Consider the following 23295-nt stretch of genomic DNA (forward strand, 5'->3'; position numbering starts at 1 on the left):
TCTTTCCTTTACCTACCGTAAAAATTTGAGCTTAATATCTCTTATAGTTTAGGAGAACAACAGAAGACAAAATACCCATATAAAAATTGGAAAAATCTCAATATCTCAAAAATGGATGTGACGTCATCAACACAAAAAAAATTTAATCAGGTTCAGACCAATATCTATCATATCTGAAAATTTGATTGAGATCGGACGAGTCGTTTCTGAGAAATCGCGTGCACAAAAATAGGAAGAAAAAAAATAATAATAATAAGAATAGGGAAAAAGAAACAAAGCAATAACAATAAGGTCTTCCGTTGGAAACGGAAGACCTTAATAATAACTAGAGCAAAGCTCGTTGCAAAGCAACGAGTGGGTCTTCCGTTAATGTCTGAAGTAAAGGTGGAAGTTCCTGTAAAAAGCAAAGCTCTTTAACCAATAACAAGAGTAACTGAAATAAAGAGATGAAAAAGAATCGATTTATTCCTGGTACGACTTAACAAAACCCGAATGATTTTAAGTACGATTTAACAAAAACCTTTTTGATTTCAAGAACGACTTTTTCTTGATATCAAATGAAAGGCCACTTACATGTAATTCTAAACAAATTTTGTTCAACAAGTGTTTAGAAATTCGTTACTGTTCTGGAGATATATGAGAATGAAGGTTTTAGGGGCCGATCCCTCATCTCCTTATTGGGGCCGTTTAACGAAATTTTAAAGGTTGCATTTTGTTGAGAACATCATTTTGAACAACTTTTCTTCTGTACTGCATCTTAAAATATTTTTCCGTTCGGAGATACGGGTGATAAAACTTTTGGACTTTTGGCCCCTAAAAACCCTTAATCACGTGACACATGATAAAATCATAACATTACTTAGATACCTAACCGTAAGATAAACACATTTGCTTCTATAACCTTTCACAAAATATCTCTCAGTAAAGGGCTACAGATAAAAGACTTTAGAGCCCTTTGGTCCCCTAATTGGAGGGGCCAGCCCCTTTTTCTTGATATCAAATGAAAGGTCCTGTAAATATAAATCTTTTTTACATTACATGTCTTAACAAAATATTTTTCAGAAAAGAGATAAACAAAGAAAACCAGAAAAAATACGACGTTTTTTTTAAACTCAAACTTTGGGTCCAGGCGAGCTTCGGCACCTTTCAAGCCAGATCAAAATGAAAATAAAATTGCAAATCTACAATCTTTTGTCTACTATCCCTGAACGTTTGAACTCAATATCTTTAATAGTTTAGGAGAAGTTAGAGTAACAAGCCACCCCTCTAAAAACGCTAAAACGTCAATATCTCAAAAACGGAAGTTACGTCATCAATATTATAAAAAACCTATAAGGTTCCGATCACTATCTAATATATCTGAAAGTTTCATGAAAATCGGTCGAGTCGTTTCTGTTAAATCGCGTGCACAAAATTTGTAAGAAAAAAAAGAAAAATATAATAATAATAATAGGGAAAAAGAAACCGAACGAAAACAATAAGGTCTTCCGTTGGAAACGGAAGACCTTAATAAGAAACAGTACGAAAACAATAAGGTCTTCCGTTGGAAACGGAAGACCTTAATAATTATAATAAAAATAATAATAATAACTAGATACAATCTCGTTACGAGTAACGAGGAGGTCTTCCGTTCAATTTTTCAAACGATACCATTAAAATATCAATGAAATTTCAGAATTTCCACTCACATTTCACATACAGCACATTAAAGATTTAATGTTTTAATCTCCTAAAAATTCCTAATTACGTCATCAATGGGTGTGGCTATGAGTTTTACAAACTGATATTGTTACGATCAACAACTTTGCTTCTATAATGCATTACAAAATCTTTATTGTTTTTAAGTTATTTGTAATAGAGTTCACGAGTGTCTTGGCCCCTTATTTAGGGGTCAGCCCCTTTTTCTTGATTTCTTTGAACAGGTCTTAAGAATACTAACATTTATTGTTCTTACACCCATCTAAAATTGTTGATCATTTTGAGACACAAATGATTGAATATTTTAGGGGCCAGCCCTATAGATCCTTAATGGGAACAGAAATTCGTGTTTTGATAGGTGGAATCGATTTAAATAATTAATTCAAACATTTTCTCTTCTATGATGTCTAACAAAATATTTCTACTTCTCTAGTTATATTGCGTCAAAGTTTAAGTTCTTTGGCCCTTGAAAATCCCTAATTACGTCATAAATGGGCGTGGCAATATTTTTTTCTAATAGATATTGGTACGATGAACAACTTTGCTTCTATAATGCATTACAAAATCTTTATCGTTTTTAAGGTATTTGTAATAGAGTTTAAGAGTGCTCTGGCCCCTAATTTAAGGGGCCAGCCCCTTTTTCTTGATTTCTTTGAAAAGGTCTTAAGAATACTGACAATTTTTGTTCTTACACCTATTTAAAATTGTTGATCATTTTTGAGATACAAATGTTTGAATATTTTAGGGGCCAGCCCTTTAGATCCTTAATGGGGACAGAAATTCGTGTTTTGATAAGTGGAATAGATTTAAATCATTAATTCAAACATTTTTTCTTGTATGATGTCTAACAAAAAATGTCTACTTCTCTAGTTATATTGCGTCAAAGTTTAAGTACTTTGGTCCTTAAAAATCCCTAATTACGTAATAAATGGGCGTGGCAATAATTTTTTCTAATAGATATTGGTACGATCAACAACTTTGCTTCTATATTGCATTACAAAATCTTTATCGTTTTTAAGTTATTTGTAATAGAGTTTAAGAGTGCCTTGGCCCCTAATAAAGGGGCCAGCCCCTTTTTATTGATTTTGTTGGAAAGAACTTTTGATTCTCTACCACTTTTGTAATATATGTCTAAACAAAATATCAACTGATTAAAAGATATAAATCAAAACGTGTGAAAATTTTGAATGAAAATTCGTGCCCAATTTTCGTGCCCAGGCGAGCTCCAAGAAATGGCGCAACAGGCATTAAACAACTACATGCTGCACAACTTCAAACTATAGTCTACCTATCCTGAAAATTTCATATTCATATCTCTTATGGTTTCCGAGTTTATAGCTGCACAAAATGGGTCGTCAAAAATTACAAAATGGCCGACAATTCGGTACCGGAAGTGACTACGAAAAAATTAAGAAAAATGTATGACGTTTAGATCACGCCCAACCATCTGTGAACAAATGGTTGAGATCGGTCGAATAGATTTCGAGAAATCTCGTGCACAAAATTTGGAAAAAAAAAAAATAATAATAATAATAAGAAACAGTACGAAAACAATAAGGTCTTCCGCTGGAAACGGAAGTCCTTAATAAGAAACAGTACGAAAACAATAAGGTCTTCCGTTGGAAACGGAAGACCTTAACTAGATACGATCTCGTTACGAGTAACGAGTAGGTCTTCCGTTCAATTTGTTAAACAATATGATTAAAATATCAATGAAATTTCAGAATTTCCTCTCAACCCCTCCCTTTTAGATAATGTATACGATTGTTTATATCCTTTACAATGCTTAACAAAGTGTTTTGTTTTTCACATACAGCACATTAAAGATTTAAGATTTTAGTTCCCTAAAATCCTCAATTATGTCGTCAAAGGGTGTGGCAATGAGTTTTACAAACTAATATTGTTACGATCAACAACTTTGCTTCTATAATGTATTACAAAATCTTGATCGTTTTTAAGCTATGTGTAAGAGATTTTACGAGTGTCTTGGTCCCTAATTGAAGGGGCCAGTCTCTTTTGCTTGAGTTCATTCAAAAGGTCTCACAACTACTAACATTTTTGTTCTTACACTTACATCTTACATTTTACCTGATGGATATTGTTACGATCTAAAACTGTTGACCATTTTTGAGATACAAATGATTGAATATTTTAGGGGGCAGCCCTTTAAATCCTTAATGTGGACATTTAATTGGTGTTTCAATTAGTAGAATCGATCAGTATCATCAATACAGACATTTTCTGTTTTACAGTGCTTAACAAAATATGTCTCCTACTCTAGATATATTGCGTCAAAGTTTAAGTTCTTTGGCCCCTCAAAATCCCTTATTACGTAATAAATGGGCGTGGCATTGATTTTACCTGATAGATATTGTTACGATCAACAACTTTGCTTTTATAATGCATTACAAAATCTTGTTTGTTTTAAAGTTATTTGTAACAGAGTTCACGAGTAGCTTGACCCCTAATTTAAGGGGCCAGCCCCTTTTTCATGATGTCTTTGAAAAGGTGTTAAGAATACTATCATTTTTTGTTCTTACACCCATCTAAAATTGTTGATCATTTTTGAGATACAAATGATTGAAACTTTAGGGCCCACTATTAATGGGGACAGACATTGGTGTTTTGACTAATGGAATGGATTAGAATAATCAATGCAAACATTTTCTCTTCTACAATGCTTAACAAAATATGTCTCCTTCTCTAGATATATTGCGTCTAAGTTTAAGTACTTTGGCCCCTCAAAACCCCTTATTACGTAATAAATGGGCGTGACAATGATTTTACCTGATAGATATTGTTACGATCAACAACTTTGCTTCTATGATACATTACAAAATCTTTATCGTATTTAAGTTATTGTTAATAGAGTTTACGAGTGTCTTGGCCACTAAGTTAAGGGGCCAGCCCCTATTTCTTGGTTTGGTTGGAAAAAACGTTTAATTCTCTACCACATTTTATAATATATGTCTTAAGAAAAAATCAACTCATTAAAAGATACAGATCAAAACGTATGAAAATTTTGATTCAAAATTCGTATCCAATTTTCGAGCCAAGGCGAGCTCCTAAACTTTGCGCCACTGGCGTAAAAAAACTGCATTGTGCACAACTTCAAACTATGGTCTACCTATCCTGAAAATTTTATATTCACATCTCTGATAGTCTCTGAGTTTATGTCTGCACAAAATTGGTCGTAAAAATTTACAAAATCGGCCGTAAATCGGAACCAGAAGTGACGATTTCAAAATTTCAAAAAACTTTTAGAATTATGATCACTGGCAATCATCTGTGAAAAAATTGTCGAAATCGGCCGAACATTTTTCGAGATATCGCGTGCACAAAATTTGTGGGAAAAAATAATAATAACTAGAGCAAAGCTCGTTGCAAAGCAACGAGTGGGTCTTCCGTTAATGTGGGAAGTAAAGATGGAAGTTCCTGTAAAAAGCAGAGCTCTTAAACCAAAAACAAGAGTAACTAAACTAAAAAGATGAAAAAAATCGAATTATTCCTGGTACGACTTAACAAAACCCGAATGATTTTAAGTACGAATTAACAAAAACCAATTTGATTTCAAGAACGACTTAACAAAAAAAATCCGAATGTGTTTAAGTACAACTTAACAAATATTTTTGGTACGAGTTAACTTAACTATAAACATTACACTATTTTTTAAACCAAGGAGGTGGAATCAAAATTTCCGGAAAAATCAATTTTTAAACCCAGATATCTCTGTAATGCATCGTCCGATTTAAAAACGGCTTTCAGTGTTAGATTCAGCTTATTAAACTCTACAAAACACATATTCATTTTTGATTTGAACAGAAAATTCATTTTTTCGAAAAATTTGTTTCACTTCCGGTTTCGACCGGAAGTGACAGATTTTCATTTCGAGCCTTATTACAGAGGTAAATCGACCAAATCATAACCACTGAAAATTTCAAGCCTCTATCTGAAAGCGTTTTCGATAAAAGTCCGGGACAAAATGACTTTTTGAAATTTTTAAAAATGACGTCACGTCAAAATGGAAGTGACGTTCTCTTTAAAACTTTAACATTTTTGAGGGACGCCAACTTGCAAAAATCTCTGAAAATTTCATCAAAATCGGTTAAAAACCTTTTGAGTTATGAAGCAAAAAAGGAGTCAGAAGAAAAGAAAAAGAATAATAATAATAACTAGAGCAAAGCTCGTTGCAAAGCAACGAGTGGGTCTCCCGTTAATGTCGGAAGTAAAGCTGGAAGTTCCTGTAAGAAGCAGAGCTATTAAACCAATAACAAGAGAAAATAAAATAAAAAGATGAAAAAATCGAATTATTCCTGGTACGACTTAACAAAATCCGTATGATCTTAAGTACGACTTAACAAAAACCTTCTTGATTTTAAGAACAACTTAACAAAAAAATCCGAATGTGTTTAAGTACGACTTAACAATCATTTTTGGTACGACTTAATTTTACTTTTAACATAACGCCATTTTTTAAACCAAGGACGCGGAAACAAAATTTCCGAAAAAATCAATTTTTAAACCCCGATATCTCTCTAATGCATCGTCCAGTTTTCAAACGGATTTCAGTTTCGTATTCAGCATGACCAACTCTACAAACCTCGTAAACATTTGAAATTAAAACGAAAAATTCGAAAAATCGAAAATTTTAAAACACTTCCGGTTTAGACCGGAAGTGACGGAAACTAAATTCCAACCTTATGTCCAAATAAAAACGATCAATGCTTCAACACAGAAAATTCCAAGTCTCTATCTTGAAGCGTTTTTGAAAAACGCCCTGGACAAAATCACTTTTTTAAAATTTAAAAATTGACGTAACGTTAAAACGGAAGTGACGTTGTAGTTGAAAATTTAACATCTTTTAGGGACGATGATGCTTCATAATCCCTGAAAGTTTCATGTAAATCCGTTGAAAACTTTTTGAGATATTAAGCTTTAAAAAAGTCAGAAAAATAAAGAAAAAGAATAATAATAATAATAATAAAAAGAACCAATAGAATAACAAGAGGGTCTTCCGTTGGAAACGGAAGACCCTAAAAAGAAACAATAGAATAACAAGAGGGTCTTCCGTTGGAAACGGAAGACCCTAATAATAAAAAGAAACCGAAGAATAACAAGAGGGTCTTCCGCTGAAGACGGAAGACCCTAAAAAGAAACAGTACGAAAACCATAAGGTCTTCCATTGGAAACGGAAGACCTTAACTAGATACGATCTCGTTACGAGTAACGAGTAGGTCTTCCTTGCGATTTCTGTTTTAAATCATACCATGAATATTCGATATAATTTCAGAATCCCCCCCCCCCCCCACAAACACACACTTTCAGATAATATATACAAATCCCTAATTACGTAATAAATGGGTGTTGCAATGAGTCTTCCAGATAGATATTGCTACATTTAACAACTTTGCTTTTATAATGCATTACGAAATCTTAATCGTTTTTATGTAATTTGTAATAGACTTTACGAGTTTCTTGCCCCCCCCCCCCCAAAAAAAAAGGGGCCAGCCCCTTTTTGCTTGATTTCTTTGAAAATGTCCTAAGAATACTAACAACTTTTGTTCTTACACCCATCTAAAATTGTTGATCATTTTTGAGATACAAATGTATGAATATTTTAGGGGCCAGCCCTCTAGATCCTTAATGGGGACAGAAATTCGTGTTTTGATAAGTGGAATCGATTTAAATTATAAATTCAAACATTTTCTCTTTTATAATGTCTAACAAAATATGTCTTCTTCTCTAGTTATATTGCGTCAAAGTTTAAGTACTTTGGCCCCTAAAAATCCCTAATTACGTAATAAATGGGCGTGGCAATGATTTTTTCTAATAGATATTGGTACGATCAACAACTTTGCTTCTATAATGCATTACAAAATCTTTATCGTTTTTAAGTTATTTGTGATAGAGTTTAAGAGTGCCTTGGCCCCTTAATAAAGAGGCCAGCCCCTTTTTCTTGATTTTGTTGGTAAGAACTATTGATTCTCTACCACTTTTGTTATATATGTCTTAACAAAATATCAACTGATAAAAAGATATAAATCAAAACGTGTGAAAATTTTGAATGAAAATTCATACCCAATTTTTGTGCCCAAGCGAGCTCCAAGAAATGGCGCAACAGGCATTAAACAACTACATGCTGCACAACTTCAAACTATAGTCTACCTATCCTGAAAATTTCGTATTCATATCTCTTATGGTTTCCGAGTTTATAGCTGCACAATCATCTGTGAAAAAATGGTTGAGATCGGTCGAATAGATTTCGAGAAATCTCGTGCACAAAATTTGGAAAAAAATAATAATAATAATAAGAAACAGTACGAAAACAATAAGGTCTTCCGCTGGAAACGGAAGACCTTAATAAGAAACAGTACGAAAACAATAAGGTCCTCCGTTGGAAACGGAAGACCTTAATAATAAGAAACAGTACGAAAACAATAAGGTCTTCCGTTGGAAACGGAAGACCTTAACTAGATACGATCTCGTTACGAGTAACGAGTAGGTCTTCCGTTCAATTTTTTAAACGATACCATTAAAATATCAAAGAATTTCAGAATTTCCACTCAACCCCTCCCTTTCAGATAATGTATACGATTGTCAATATCCTTTCAAATGCTTCACAAAGAGTTTTGCTTTGTGACATACAGCACATTAAAAATTTAAGCTTTTAGTCCCCTAAAATCCCTAATGACGTCATCAGTGGCTGTGGCAATGAGTTTTACAAACTAATATTGTTACGATCAACAACTTTGCTTCTATAATCTCAGTTTCAAAATCTTGATAGTTTTTAAGGTATTTGTAATAGACTTTACGAGTCTCTTGGCCCCTAATTTAAAGGGCCAGCCCCTTTCCTTAGAGTTCATTCAAAAGGACTTACGAATACAAACATTTTTTGTTCTTACAACTATACAAAAATGTTGTTCATTTCTGAGATACAAATGATTAAATATTTTAGGGGCCAGTCCTTTAGATTCTTAATGGGGACATACATTGGTGCTTTCATTAATAAAATCGATTAGAATCATCAGTGCAAACATTTTCTCTTCTACAGTGCTAAACAAAATATGTCTCCTTTTCTAGATATATTGCCTTAAAGTTAAGTACTATGGCCCCTAAAAATCCCTTATTACGTAATAAAGGGGCGTGGCAATGATTTTTTTCTGATATATATTGGTATTATTAACAACTTTGCTTCTATAATGGATAACAATATCTTTATCGTTTTTAAGTTATTTGTAATAGACTTTACGAGTCTCTTGACCCCTAATTAAAGGGGCCAGCCCCTTTTTCTTGATCTATTTGAAAAGGTCTTAAGAATACAAACATTTTTTGTTCTTACACCAATCTTAAACTGTGGTTAATTTTTGAGATACAAATGTTTGAATATTTTAGGGGCCAGCCCTGTAGATCCCTAATTGGGACAGACATTGGTGTTTTGATTAACTGAATCGATTTAAATCATAAATGCAAACATTTTCTCTTTTATAATGTCTAACAAAATATGTCTCCTTTTCTAGATATATTGCGTTAAAGTTTAATGCTTTGGCCCCTAAAAATCCCTTATTACGTCATAAAGGGGTATGGAATAATTTTTTCTGATAGATATTGGTATTATCAACAACTTTACTTCTATAATTGATAACAATATCGTTATCGTTTTTAAGTTATCTGTAATAGAGTTTACATGTCTCTTGGCCCCTAAATAAAGGGGCCAGCCCCTTTTTTCTTGATTTTTTTGAAAAGGTCTTGAGAATACAAACTTTTTTTGTTCTTAAACCCATCCTAAATTGTTGTTCATTTTTGAGATACAACTGTTTGAATATTTTAGGGGCCAGCCCTGTAGATCCCTAATGGGGACAGACATTGGTGTTTTGATTAACGGAATCGATTTAAATCATAAATGCAAACATTTTCTCTTCTAAGATGTCTAACAAAATATGTCTCCTTCTCTAGATATATTGCGTCAAAGTTTAAGTACTTTGGCCCCTAAAAATCCCTAATTACGTAATAAAGGGGTATGGAATAATTTTTTCTGATAGATATTGGTATTATCAACAACTTTGCTTCTATAATATATAACAATATCTTTATCGTTTTTAAGTTATCTGTAATAGAGTTTACGAGTCTCTTGACCCCTAATTAAAGGGGCCAGCCCCTTTTTCTTGATTTCGGTGGAAAGAACTTATGATTATCTACCACTTTTGTTATATATATCTTAACAAAATATCAACTGATAAAAATTTTGAATAAAAATTCGTACCCAATGTTCGTGCCTAGGCGAGCTCCAAGAGATAGCGCCACTGGCGTAAAACAACACAATAGTGCACAACTTCAAACTATAGACTACCTATCCTGAAAATTTCAAAGTCATATCTCTGATAGTTTCTGAGATCTACTCTGCACAAAATAGGTCGTAAAAATGTGCAAAATGGCCGATAAATCGGTACCGGAAGTGAAGACAGGAAAAATCTCAAAAATGTATAAAGTTTACATCAAGTGTCATCTTCTGTGAAAAAATGGCTGAAATCGGTCGAATAGTTTTCGAGAAATCGCGTGCACAAAATTTGTGGAAAAAAATAATAATAACTAGATACGATCTCGTTACGAGTAATGAGTAGGTCTTCCGTTCAATTTTTTAAACGATACCATTAAAATATCAATAAAATTTCAGAATTTCCACTCAACCCCTCCCCTTCAGATAATGTATACGATTGTCAATATCCTTTCAAATGCATGACAAAGAGTTTTGCCTTTTCACATACAGCACATTAAAGATTTAAGATTTTAGTCCCCTAAAATCCCTAATGACGTCATCAGTGGATGTGGCAATGAGTTTTACAAACTAATATTGTGGCGATCACTTTGCTTCTATAATGCATTACAAAATCTTGATCGTTTTTAAGGTATTTGTAAGAGACTTTACGAGTCTCTTGGCCCCTAATTTAAGGGACCAGCCCCTTTACCTTGAATTCATTCAAAAGGTCCCACGAATACTAACATTTTTTGTTCTTACAACCAACTAAAATTGTTCTTCATTTTTGAGATAAATATGATTGAATATTTCAGGGACCAGCCTTCTAGATCCTTAATGGGGACATACATTGGTGCTTTGATTAATGGAATCTATTAGAATCATCAATGCAAACACTTTCTCTTCTACAATGTTTAACAAAATATCTCTCATTTTCTAGATATTTGCGTCCAAGTGTAAGTACTTTGGCCCAAAAAAAACCTTTGAGTTTTAAAGGGGCGTGGCAATGATCTTTTCTAATAGATATTGGTATTATAAACAACTTTGCTTCTATGATAGATTACAATATCTTTATCGTTTTTAGGTTATTTGTAATAGAGTTTACGAGTCTCCTGGTACCTAAAAAAAGGGGCAAGCCCCTTTTTCGTGATTTCGTTGGAAAGAACGTATGATTATCTACCACTTTTGTTATATATATCTTAACAAAATATCAACTGATAAAAAGATACTGATCAAAACGTATGAAAATTTTGAATAAAAATTCGTACCCAATATTCGTGCCTAGGCGAGCTCCAAGAAATAGCGCCACTTGCGTAAAACAACACAATAGTGCACAACTTCAAACTAAAGACTACCTATCCTGAAAATTTCATAGTCATATCTCTGATTCTCTAGATATATTCCGTCAAAGTTTAAGTACTTTGGCACCTAAAATTCACAAATTACGTAATAAATGGGCGTGGTAATGATTTTTCCTGATAGATATTGTGACGATCAACAACTTTGCTTCTATAATGCATTACGAAATCTTTATCATTTTTAAGTAATCTGTAATAGAGTTTACGAGTGTCTTGGCCCCTCATTTAAGGGTCAGCCCCTTTTTCTTGAATTCATTCGAAAGGTCTTACAAATTCTAACATTTTTTGTTCTTACACGTATCTAAAATTGTTTATCATTTTTGAGATACAAATGTTTGAATATTTAAGTGGCCAGCCCTCTAGATCCCTAATGGGAACAGAGATTGGTATTTTGATTGATGGAATCGATGAGAATCTTCAATGCAAGCATATTCTCTTCTACAATGCTTAACAAAATATGTCTCCTTCTCTAGATATATTGCGTCAAAGTTTAAGTACTTTGGCCCCTAAAAATCCCTAATTACGTAACAAATGGGCGTGGCAATAATTTTTTCTGACAGATATTGTGACGATCAACAATTTTGCTTCTATAAAACATTACAAAATCTTAATCGTTTTTAAGTTATTTGTATTAGAGTTTACAGGTGTCTTGGCCCCTAAATAAAGGGGCCAGCCCCTTTTTCTTGATTTCGTTGGAAAAAACGTTTGATTATCTACTACTTTTGTAATATATGTCTTTACAAAATATCAACTCATAAAAAGATACAGATCAAAACGTATGAAAATTTTGAATAGAAATTCGTACCCAATTTTTGTGCCCAGGCGAGCTCCAAGAATTGGCGCCACTGGCGTAAAACAACATAATAGTGCACAACTTCAAACTATAGACTACCTATCCTGAAAATTTCATAGTCATATCTCTGATAGTTTCTGAGATCAGCTCTGCACAAAATAGGTCGTAAAAATGTACAAAATGGCCGATAAATCAGTACCGGAAGTGATGACAGGAAAAATCTCAAAATTTATTAAATTTACATCAAGGCCCATCTTCTGTGAAAAAATGGTTGAAATCAGTTGAACAGTTTTCGAGAAATCTCGTGCAAAAAAATTTGGAAAAAAAAAATAAGAAGAAACAGTATGAAAACTATAAGGTCTTCCGTTGGAAACGGAAGACCTTAATAATAAGAAATCGTACGAAAACTATAAGGTCTTCCGTTGGAAACGGAATACCTTAACTAGATACGATCTCGTTACCAGTAATGAGCAGGTCTTCCTTGCGATTTCTGTTTGAAATCATACCATGAATAATCGATACAATTTAAGAATAACCCCCCCCCCCCCCCCCCTACACACACACTTTCAGATAATGTATACAATTCGCTATATACGTAATAAATATGTGTGGCAATGAGTTTTCCAGATAGATATTGCTACAATCAACAACTTTGCTTCTATAATGCATTACGAAATCTTAATCGTTTTTATGTATTTTGAAATAGACTTTTCGAGTCTCTTGTCCCCCCCCCCCCCCAAAAGAAGGAGCCAGCCCCTTTTTCCTGATTTCTTTGAAAAGGTCTTAAGAATGCTAACATTTTTGTTCTTACACCCATCTTATATTGTTGATCATTTTTGAGATACAAATGATTGAATATTTTAGGGGCCAGCCCTTTAGATCCTTAATGGGGGACAACAATTCGTGTTTTGACAAGTGGAATCGATTTAAATCATAAATTCAAACATTTTCTCTTCTATGATGTCTAACAAAATATTTCTACTTCTCTAGATAGATCGCGTCAAAGTTTAAGTGCTTTTCCCCTAAAAATTCCTAATTACGTAATAAATGGGCGTGGCAATGATTTTTTCTAATAGATATAGGTACGATCAACAACTTTGCTTCTATAATGCATTACAAAATCTTTATCGTTTTAAAGTTATTTGAAATAGAGTTTAAGAGTGCCTTGGCCCCTAAATAAAGGGGCCAGCCCCTTTTCTTGATTTTGTTGGACAGAACTTTTGATTCTTTACCACTTTTGTTTTATATATCTTATATATGCCTAGTGTACATCACTGTTTATCATGCCAGATGAAACACCTAAGAAAAAACATGAATTGTTTGAACCCGTCCGATGTGCACGAGAAGTGACGATTGACAAAATTAAACCCGTTGAACACATCTTCAATCATTTGTCTATCATTCATAAAAGTTTCATGTCTCAATCACTTACAGTGACTAAAATTTCGCGGATATAAAATTTATTATATGGATAGCTACCGGTATTTAAGATATTTGATATAACTCACCGGAAGTAAAATTAGATTGCTTATTTAACATTGTATAGTTAAAATATATAAGATCGTGTACTGATATATTCATTCCATGTAAAATATACAAAATAAGGGAGAACAATTTTTTAAGTGCTTCCGGTGACAACCGGAAGTGACGACGAATCAATCAAAATAAGGTAAACACAGATACCTACTTTAGGCAATCATCCAACAAAGTTTGGTTGTTCAAGTCGTCACTATATTTGAGGTCTCGTGGAGTCATTTTTTTTTTGTTTATCAATTTTACTAAAATTGTCGAAGAAATAGTTAAACTTTCAAACAGCTTGATTTGTTTGAACTTTTCCGATTAGGACCGGAAGTGACGGTCGACAAAATGAAAGTGGTTAAACACATTTTCTATCAAATGTTAATCATCTTTCTTAGTTTGGTGTATTCATCTCTTGACTTTCTGACATCTTGTTGGTAAAACAGTTATTCAAAAAAGGCTGAGATATTTAAGATATCTCACCGGAAGTAGAATTTTTTTTTATTTATTTAACATTGGATAGATGACATATGTAAGGATTAATACTTATACTTTAATTTTCTATGAAATAAAATTAATGCAAAAAAATTAATTTTTAGAGTGCTTCCGGTGACGACCGGAAGTTAAGAAGAACAAAACAAAATAGTTTGAAGACATTTACAACTATAGATCTTTAATCCTAGAAAGTCTGAATGCCCAAGTCCTTATCATTATTGATTATTGATGTCACAAGATTTTTGACGCGGGACAGGAAACGGACGACAGGAAATGAACTTTGGAAAAAATGAAATAAATTCCTGAGGATAAAGTTTTGTTCTATTACTCCTGCAAATTTCAAGAAAATCTATCGACCCATCTCTGATAAATCTTGTAGAGAAAAAATTGGGAATAAAATTCGTACCCAATTTTCGAGCCAAAGTGAGCTCCTAAGAATGGCGCCACTGGCGTAAAACAAAAACAATAGGCTCAACTCCAGACTATGGTCTACCTATCCTGAAAATTTCATATTCATGTCTCTGATAGTTTCAGAGTTTTAGTGTGCACAAAATAGGTCGTAAAAATGAACAAAATGGCTGATAAATCGGTACCGGAAGAGATGACAAGAAAATAATCAAAAACGAATTAAGTTCATATCAAGTCTAATCATCTGTGAAAAAAATGGTGGAAATCGGTCGAGTAGTTTTTGAGAAATCGTCTGCACAAAATTTGTGGGAAAAAAATAAGAAGAAGAAACAGTACAAAAACTATAAGGTCTTCCGTTGGAAATGGAAGACTTTAATAAGAAACAGTACGAAAACAATAAGGTCTTCCGCTGGAAACATAACACCTTAATTAGAACCAGTAGGAAAACAATAAGGTCTTCCGCTGGAAACGGAAGACCTTAAATATTACTTAGCTGACGAATTACTACACTATCAAACTTCCCGTCTCCTACTAAGTCGGCCACTTTTAAAAAAAAAATGCATTACAACTATGACGTCACGGTGCTTTCCACACTCTGCTTCAGATTTAAAACCACAAGATATGGTACATGCGCAAGGAGTACCGAATATTATTCTATTTTTATATCTATGCGCATGAACTTGAAACAGAAAGTACATGCAATAACGAACCCGATCGGTATGAGTTGAGTTTGATCGTCTTAGAGAAAATTTTGAAACGGTAATTTAAAATTGATATTGTTTACTTCCGGTACATTTTTTTTTAATATATTGCGCTTGTAAATAAATTTTTGAATAATTTTTATTGTTTTATGAAATTTTTCTGTAAAAAGAGATAATTTTACCAAGGTCATAGAGGACATGTAGATTCACGTAAATTTTTGTTTACTTGGTTACACTATCGATAAACAGGGTTACACATTCATTGAAATTGAAAAGTCTTGGTACAAAAAGTGCTGAAAATGGTAGTTGATGGCAAATAAAGAAAAGAAACTGCAGATTTAACGAAATAAATACAAGCTGTCTCTCTTTAAACTACAATAGTTATAGTAGCATGGCAACTGTTGAAAGTTTTTATGTTTTGTTATGTTCTGTTAGCTTGTGTGATTAAAACAATCATCAAAAATAGTTTGAATACTACTTATATATACAGTAAAGGTCAATGAGCAGCTTAATAATACCATTGATACCCATGTGTACCTATTTTATTAACACATTGTGTTTCTTTGCTCAAAATAAAGGCCTATGGCCTGGGAACACCCCATCTGTTTAAATATTCAACATATATATGTACATAAATTGTATTGATAAAAATGTGAATATATGTCAAAATTGACTGTACATACATATATACATTAAATTGGTTTTTCATCAGATATTTGATATGAATTTCCTGTACATGGCTAGTCATGTACTTTTTGCATATATATAGCAAGTCAACAACATACATAAACATGTTGTTAATCAGTGTGTCCATAAGCAAATAATTAAAAATGATTGATGCATGATGAGGGGATTGGGCCATTATGGGATGGTAAATGGAAATTTATATGTGGGCAGTTGGACAGTTATTTATTTTCATGTCTATTTGCATATGAACACATTTATTTGCTACATAAATAAAAATACAGAAAAATATGATGGTGATTTTATTTATTTTGAAATATTTTATTTCACTTCTTCCACAGAAATGGAGCATGAATTAAAGTTGAACAGTTTGTGCAGACTTTGTGGTGTAAAAATTCCTATAAATTCAAAGTCTCATCCCAAAGAAAACTTCAAGTCGGCAATCACATCCCTTTACAACATCGACATTGACAGTGACTCTTTGAACATTCATCCTTCTAAAATTTGTACCCCATGTAGACTTAGACTTACACGATATAGTCAAACTGAAGATGCCACCTTAATTAACTTACCTGTTTTGCATGAATTTTTGCCCCATTCTGACAATTGTGACATTTGTTATGTAAAACCTGGCCGACCAAAGAAAGTGTTAAAGAGAAAACTAAGTGTCACATCCCAGTCTACTAAGAACAGTTTTATTCGTCAAAAACGTTTCTATCACAGTACGGACAAAGACAGTCAAGACAGATCAAGACCTGCGACATCCCCCGACTGTCCATCACCTTCAACATCATCCTCTTCTTCTATCGATCATCTATCATGTTCGTCAACATGCTCCATTCCTGTCCCTGTAGATAATTCCCCCTTTCCCCCTCTAGATAAGTTGGCAATTGCTGATGCATGTGCTTCTGAGCCTGGTTCATCTGAACAATTGAAAATGTTGTTATTACGAGCATTCCTATTGAGCGATTTCGTCATGTAGAAGTTGCCCATTTATGTGTTCGATTTGTCGTGGTGTTCCTTGTGAACCATATATTTCAAAATGCAATCATATTTTTTGCAAAGAATGCATAGTTGGCTGGTTTTCCATATCAAGTGCATGTCCTGTATGTAGATCATTACTTGATGAGAGTGAGGTGTCCCCCCCCCCTTCATGGTCATCTTCTTCAAATTTATGATACAGTGCTGCTATCGTGAAAGTTGACAAAACTGTCCTATCCTATCCTATATCCTGTATCCTGCATCCTATCCTGCAAATAAGCTCTATCCTATCCTATCCTATCCCATACTTTCAAAATATAGGAATGCAAGTTAAATGAAACGAAATTTAAGAATAAAACGATTTTATCAATTAATGTAGTACTCAAAATGAATATTTAAATCTTAAAACCGAATATTCATCGAGCGGGATAATTTACTTACCTGTATTACGGTAAAATTAAATCGTACGCGGGATGGACACAATAACGTAAACAAACAGGTAAGCGATTCGATTTTTGATTTAATTATATTTATGCATAAAAAACAGATAAATAACTTCAATGCACTAATTGAGGAACTGTTTAGTCACATATTTTTATCAAATTATTTTCTTATCACATATAACTGAGCGTAATTCTCATTATTCGAGCGATTCGTTCGGTGATAAATGTAAACACGATCTGGAAATAAATAATTTTTTAAGTAAGTTTACATCGTTTATAGTTAAACCACTCGGAGTTATTTTTAAAGTATTTATAGCTAGCTAACATTTATCAATTCGATATGTTCAGGTTAATGAATTGCAGACGTTTAGGCCCCAACATGTTTAGGCCCCAAGACGGTTAGGCCCCAGGTAAGATGTTTAGGCCCCAAGATGTTTAGGCCCCAAGATGTTCAGGCACCTGTTGTTATAATAATAACTGATAGTTGAAAGTACATGGCTTTTTAGCACTTTGGAGCCAATAAATGCAATTTACTTTAATTTGTAGTAAACTAACAATCTTTACGCAAACATGGCGTTGTTTACTTTATATACAAGTTCTTGAAAAACTTTAATCACGAAAAACATTATGCTATTAACTTGCATGCACACGCTATCAATGATAGTATCATCGTGCGTGGTTATGTGTCCGTACTTTAAATCAGTCAATACCGTGATCAAATCATACTATCATCACAAAGAAACGAACAAATGTTATATAAGGGGAAGTATTTCATTATTGATATTTCAAGAAAAGAAAACAAATTATTGTATTTTTTTCTATTATAGGAATTATACCACACTTGAATGTAATAAAATTGTTCAGTAAGCTTATTTATGGCAACTGATTTATACATAATATTTTTAAGAACCCTTATATATCCTTAAAGAATTCACCTACTTATTACCTAAATACAAGTGAAATATTATTTCTGTGATCATACTTGTACAATTGAAGGATATCTCCCCAAATTATGTAATTTTTCTGCCAATGAAGCTTAACTTGTACATTGTAGTTGGCCTGTCTTCTTTTGGAGACCCGTCTCTTCATGGTTTACTTCCAACGTGAGATGTGAAACCCTCATTGTATTACTAGAGGATCTCTTCATTATCTTCTCCTAATTAGCACCTATCTAGAGAGGGAGCAGGATCGATACGGCGGGGGTGTTGTTTTAACAATTTAATTCATGTCATACACAAAGTAAATGAAAGTCTTTACCGTTTCTTTGATCTCTAATTAGAAAATTAAATATAGAAAATATAATGGTGTGACAAAATGATATGATATTTAAAAAATAATAAATTATGCATAAGATGCAGATTATACTTCTTTATAATTTTTTAAGTAAATGAAGTTTTAAATAATAAATTAATTATAATTATAATTATACAAATGTATGCTGGTGCCTAAACCATTATTCATTTAAAAAATAAAATGAAAATTATAATTAACTTAGAAAAATGTAGGCTGGTGCCGAAACATCTTGGGGCCTAAACATGTTGGGGCCTAAGCGTCTTATCAATGAAGGGCCTAAACATCTTGGGGCCTAAAAGTCTTGCTACCAGGTTAATATCGGACAGAAATATGCGTCCCTGTTACATGTATTGGGCATCGAAGAAATTATATGAAACGTGAAGCAATATCTGTTTCTTGTATACATGTTTATCTTTTAAAATGCCAAATTGGTCGTTTATAAATTCAAGCTTTTATTAATTTGCAGACTTTAAATGAAGTAAATACAGAAATCTATTTCTGACTTTGTCAAATGCTGCATCGAATTCTCGCAGTAACTCTGTACTTGCGTACGAATTAACAAAGATGTAGCGCGGACATTTTAGCGCGCATAATTGTTATGCACCGCGTTCTTGATATAATAATTATTCTTAAATGGTTTAACTTGTAAAACGTATTAAATTGACATTGAAAATACATTGTTTAGCCAATTTTCGTTTCGCAAAATAACTCTGAAATTTATACTCGAATCTGATTGGCTTCAGGATGCAGGATAGGATAGGATAGGATAGGATAGAACTGAACTTTTATATTTCTATCATGTATCGTGCATCCTGCATCCTATCCTATCCTATCCTTGTCAACTTTCAGGATACAATTAGCAGCACTGTACCCTGTTAGTGCACATCTTCGCTAGCCAAGGGTGACGATCCACGGTGTTTCTCTATTCACCCTTGGCAGATTTAGTAGCTTTAACCGCGCCGTTTATCGGTTTGTAAAGAGTTACGTGCCTTTGATACTATTTATCCAATGAAAATCCGTCTTACTCCCATACTCGATAAACATGGCGCCCTCTACGAAACGTGTAAACAGAGAAGCTGAAATTTGCAGTCGTTCCAATTAGACTCTATGACAGAGACGCAGAATAGAAGTATACTATCGCTTCAACAAGGACGTGACGTGTTTCTGAGTACGAGAACTGGTAGTGGAAAATTGCTGACTTACGAATGTTTCCCACTTGTATACCTAAATACATGCGTGTTAGTTATTGCACCTCTAATTAATATTATGACCGAACAGAGTACTAAATTAGCAAAGCTCGGTTTTAAGGCAACATTCATTGGAAAAAATGCTATGGTAAACACTGAAATAGAACGTGGATCATATGACTTTGTGTATGGAAGCCCGGAGATGCTCCTAGCCAGTAAGAAGTGGCGTGAGATGTTGAAATCATTGATATACCAGAAAAAATTAAAGCTGATCGCAGTAGACGAGGCGCATACAGTTTTACAATGGTACATTTATGAATTATTTATTTGATATTGCAATAACACACTATTAAAGAAATTATATGAGATTTAAAGTGTTGGATGTCTACATCTGAGTATAGTACAAGCACATTCGTAAAGCTAAACAATTGACCACACTTCGGGAGTGAACGCCTCATAGAACACTTGATAAAACTCAGTTTTCTAGTTCCTACAAGTCTTTTATGTTTTAAAATGACATGATCTTGTAGTATATAATTTTAGGTGCTAGTGCTCAGTTTTAATGATTACAATATAACATGATAAATATTATGAACACACCAATAACATATTAATTATCATACTTACTACATGTATAAAGTTATTTTCTTTCCCTTAAAGTAATTATTAGATCTCTGAGAGTTTGCTGTATGACGTTCTCCATGTACATTGCACATGGTATTAATGTAGTAATGTTGTATACTCAAAGACAATATTGCAGTAAACAAATTGGGACTGATTCTGTTAAGAAACATCACAATATGTATGTATACATCACATGTTAATCTAATACTAATTGTTGATTTTTATTTCCACGGCGGAAGGTACTGATCAAGAGGAACCATTTAGAGAATGGTTTTCACAGATTGGACAATTGAGGTCGTTATGCCCTGAAGTACCACTTGTTGCTCTAACAGCAACTTCCGGGCCCTCAAATAGGAGACAGATAATGAAGATGTTGTGTTTTGAAGCAGGATGTGAAGTTATCACAGAAAGCCCCGACCGACAAAATAATAAGATATCATCTCTTCAAATACCAAATAATGACAATATTGAGTCTACATTTATGTGGTTGCTGGATGTCTTGAAAAAATCGAAAGAAAAGCTTCCAAGACATTATATTTTGTGAGACAATATCCACAGTTTCTAAAGTGTATGCTACTTTTTACAAGTTCTTCAATAAAAAAGAACACTTTGAAATGTATCATAGCAAGACACCAGACACCAACAAAGATGAAATTCGAATGGATATGGCCAAAGATGGACATATTCGAATACTAATCTGCACAAACTCTGCCGGAATGGGTGTGAACTTTCATGGGGCAAATTACATCATACATTATGGATTGCCAAGGGAAATGGACACATTTGTACAACAGATGGGACGCGGAGGACGGGATGGATCATTAGCCAATGAACTTGTCCTTTACAAGGCACATAAGGGTCACTTGAAAATTGTGGAGTCTGACCTTTTAAAATTATGTCAGATAATGCAGAATGTAGACGCAAGTTATTATGTGAAGGATATGTTCATAAAGCAGCAATCATAATTCCATTACACAACTGTTGTGATATTTGTGAGCGAAAATGTGAATGAGGTCATGCTGAATGCCAAAGAACACACCCTGCATTTAACCAACATTCCGAGGATGCTGATTCAGATGAAGAAGAGATGAAAAGACACACCAGTGAAAGTGAGAAATCACTGTTGCATCATAAACTCAATCTGCTTAAATTTTCATTCAACACAGATGATAACAGATGTGATGTGTGGACCGACAGATGAGGTGATTGACAACATTGTGAAATATTGTGACACATTATTTAGTCCTGATGATGTCATGCGAAAATTTCCCATATGGAGCTATGATATTGCAATTAAAATATGTTCAATTAAATTAGATGTCTTTTGGGATATATATATGTATACAATTAATGATGAGGGCGATTTTTAACATGTTGCAAAAATGGGAAAGTGTACTTCCTACATTATATTTTTTTCAACTTGTTATTGAATTGTTCTTGATGATTATTTGATTTTCTATAATACATTTGAAATAAACGTTGTCAATTTCAGTGATTTGCTTTTTATTAATGGTCCTCTCATAAAAACATGAAATGCAGATACCAACAATACTACTTTCAACATCAGTGCACAAATTTATCATTACAATATACATTTCAAGTACTCATAAAATCATTTTTAACATCTGAAATGACCTTTGCAAATTCAATAAAATGAATCTTGTATAGTTCAAATTAGATTGTAATAATTTTCTTTAAAAAATTCTGAATATCGTATCTGGGTCAACAATGTTTAATTACTGCCGAATTAAACTGTTTCATAGCTTAGTCTTTCTTTGTTTATAGTTAGCCATTTATGAAGTTCATCAACTTTGATATTCAAGAACACGTCTTTAAATTTAGTAAATGATGGATGTTCGCGTCCTGGTACAAAGTCAAAGATAGAGACAAGTTCGGAAGCCATAGCAGAAATGTCCACTAGTTTTGATACGGGTGGGCGTTTCTTTCCTCTTTGTTTTTTGTCGCATTTGTTTTGAAAGTTGTTCTTGATTTCATCTTGAACTTGGATGGCAAGTGCTGCTTTTCTGACGCTTGAGAATGTTGCGTTGGCACCTTGTGCATACACAGCTTTTTTTACAGTTTGCACAAGTAGCTCTACTAAATTTTCGCTTGTACTCATAGGCCATTCTCGGGGTGAGAAGACAGAGACAGTTTGCCATGTATCGAAATAACCACAGTTGATACTCGGTATGATTTCCCGCCCTTGATAACAGCATTTGAAATTTTGAATTACTAAGAACTCTATCGCCATCGCCCATTTTGTAAGCATCATTTGTATCGCGTAATAGGAGGGCGCATTTCATAAAAGATGCATGATATATCGCAACGTGGTCAAATTCGCAGTACAGTTAAGGCGGTAAATAAAAATATGGGCAAAATTTTGTGATGAAAACACGTACACTTTAGTTAAACTGGCATGTCCTTTTTAAAATCAATAACAGTCACTCAAATGCAATATATTTCTAAAATATATATATAACAGTACAATATTTTATGTTCATAGTGGTCACGTGATATGGCAGTCGCATGGTACAAGAAGATATATTTGTGGTTTTGAGGTCATTTAAAAAATCCAATATTGCAAGGGCATAATCATGTCAGAATTCACAACTGAATTATGAAATAACTTGATGTTATATCGTAGATTTTGAAAAACGGTGCGAACTTTTTACGATAAGAATATTTGTTAGTAAAAACCGTAATTCATAATGCATATGTTGAATAATTTTGAAGGTCACAGGGTTAATTTCATTAAAAAATAATTAATTTGTAAGATTTTACAAGGATCGTAGAAGTTTTTAAGTTACATAGCATATTTCAAATTCACATGTAAAAGTTTGTCGGGGTCAGGTAAGTGTATG

At 33.3% G+C, this 23295-nt stretch overlaps 1 pseudogene; it reads left to right on the forward strand.

Annotated features, from left to right (window-relative positions):
• The first annotated feature begins 19618 nt into the window (after nucleotides 1-19618).
• LOC117685600 (ATP-dependent DNA helicase RecQ-like) lies at nucleotides 19619-21579 on the forward strand (annotated as a pseudogene).
• Nucleotides 21580-23295: the final 1716 nt, after the last annotated feature.

Source organism: Magallana gigas, chromosome 4, assembly GCF_963853765.1.
Source record: "Magallana gigas chromosome 4, xbMagGiga1.1, whole genome shotgun sequence".
In the NCBI taxonomy this organism is placed as follows: Eukaryota; Metazoa; Mollusca; class Bivalvia; order Ostreida; family Ostreidae; genus Magallana; species Magallana gigas.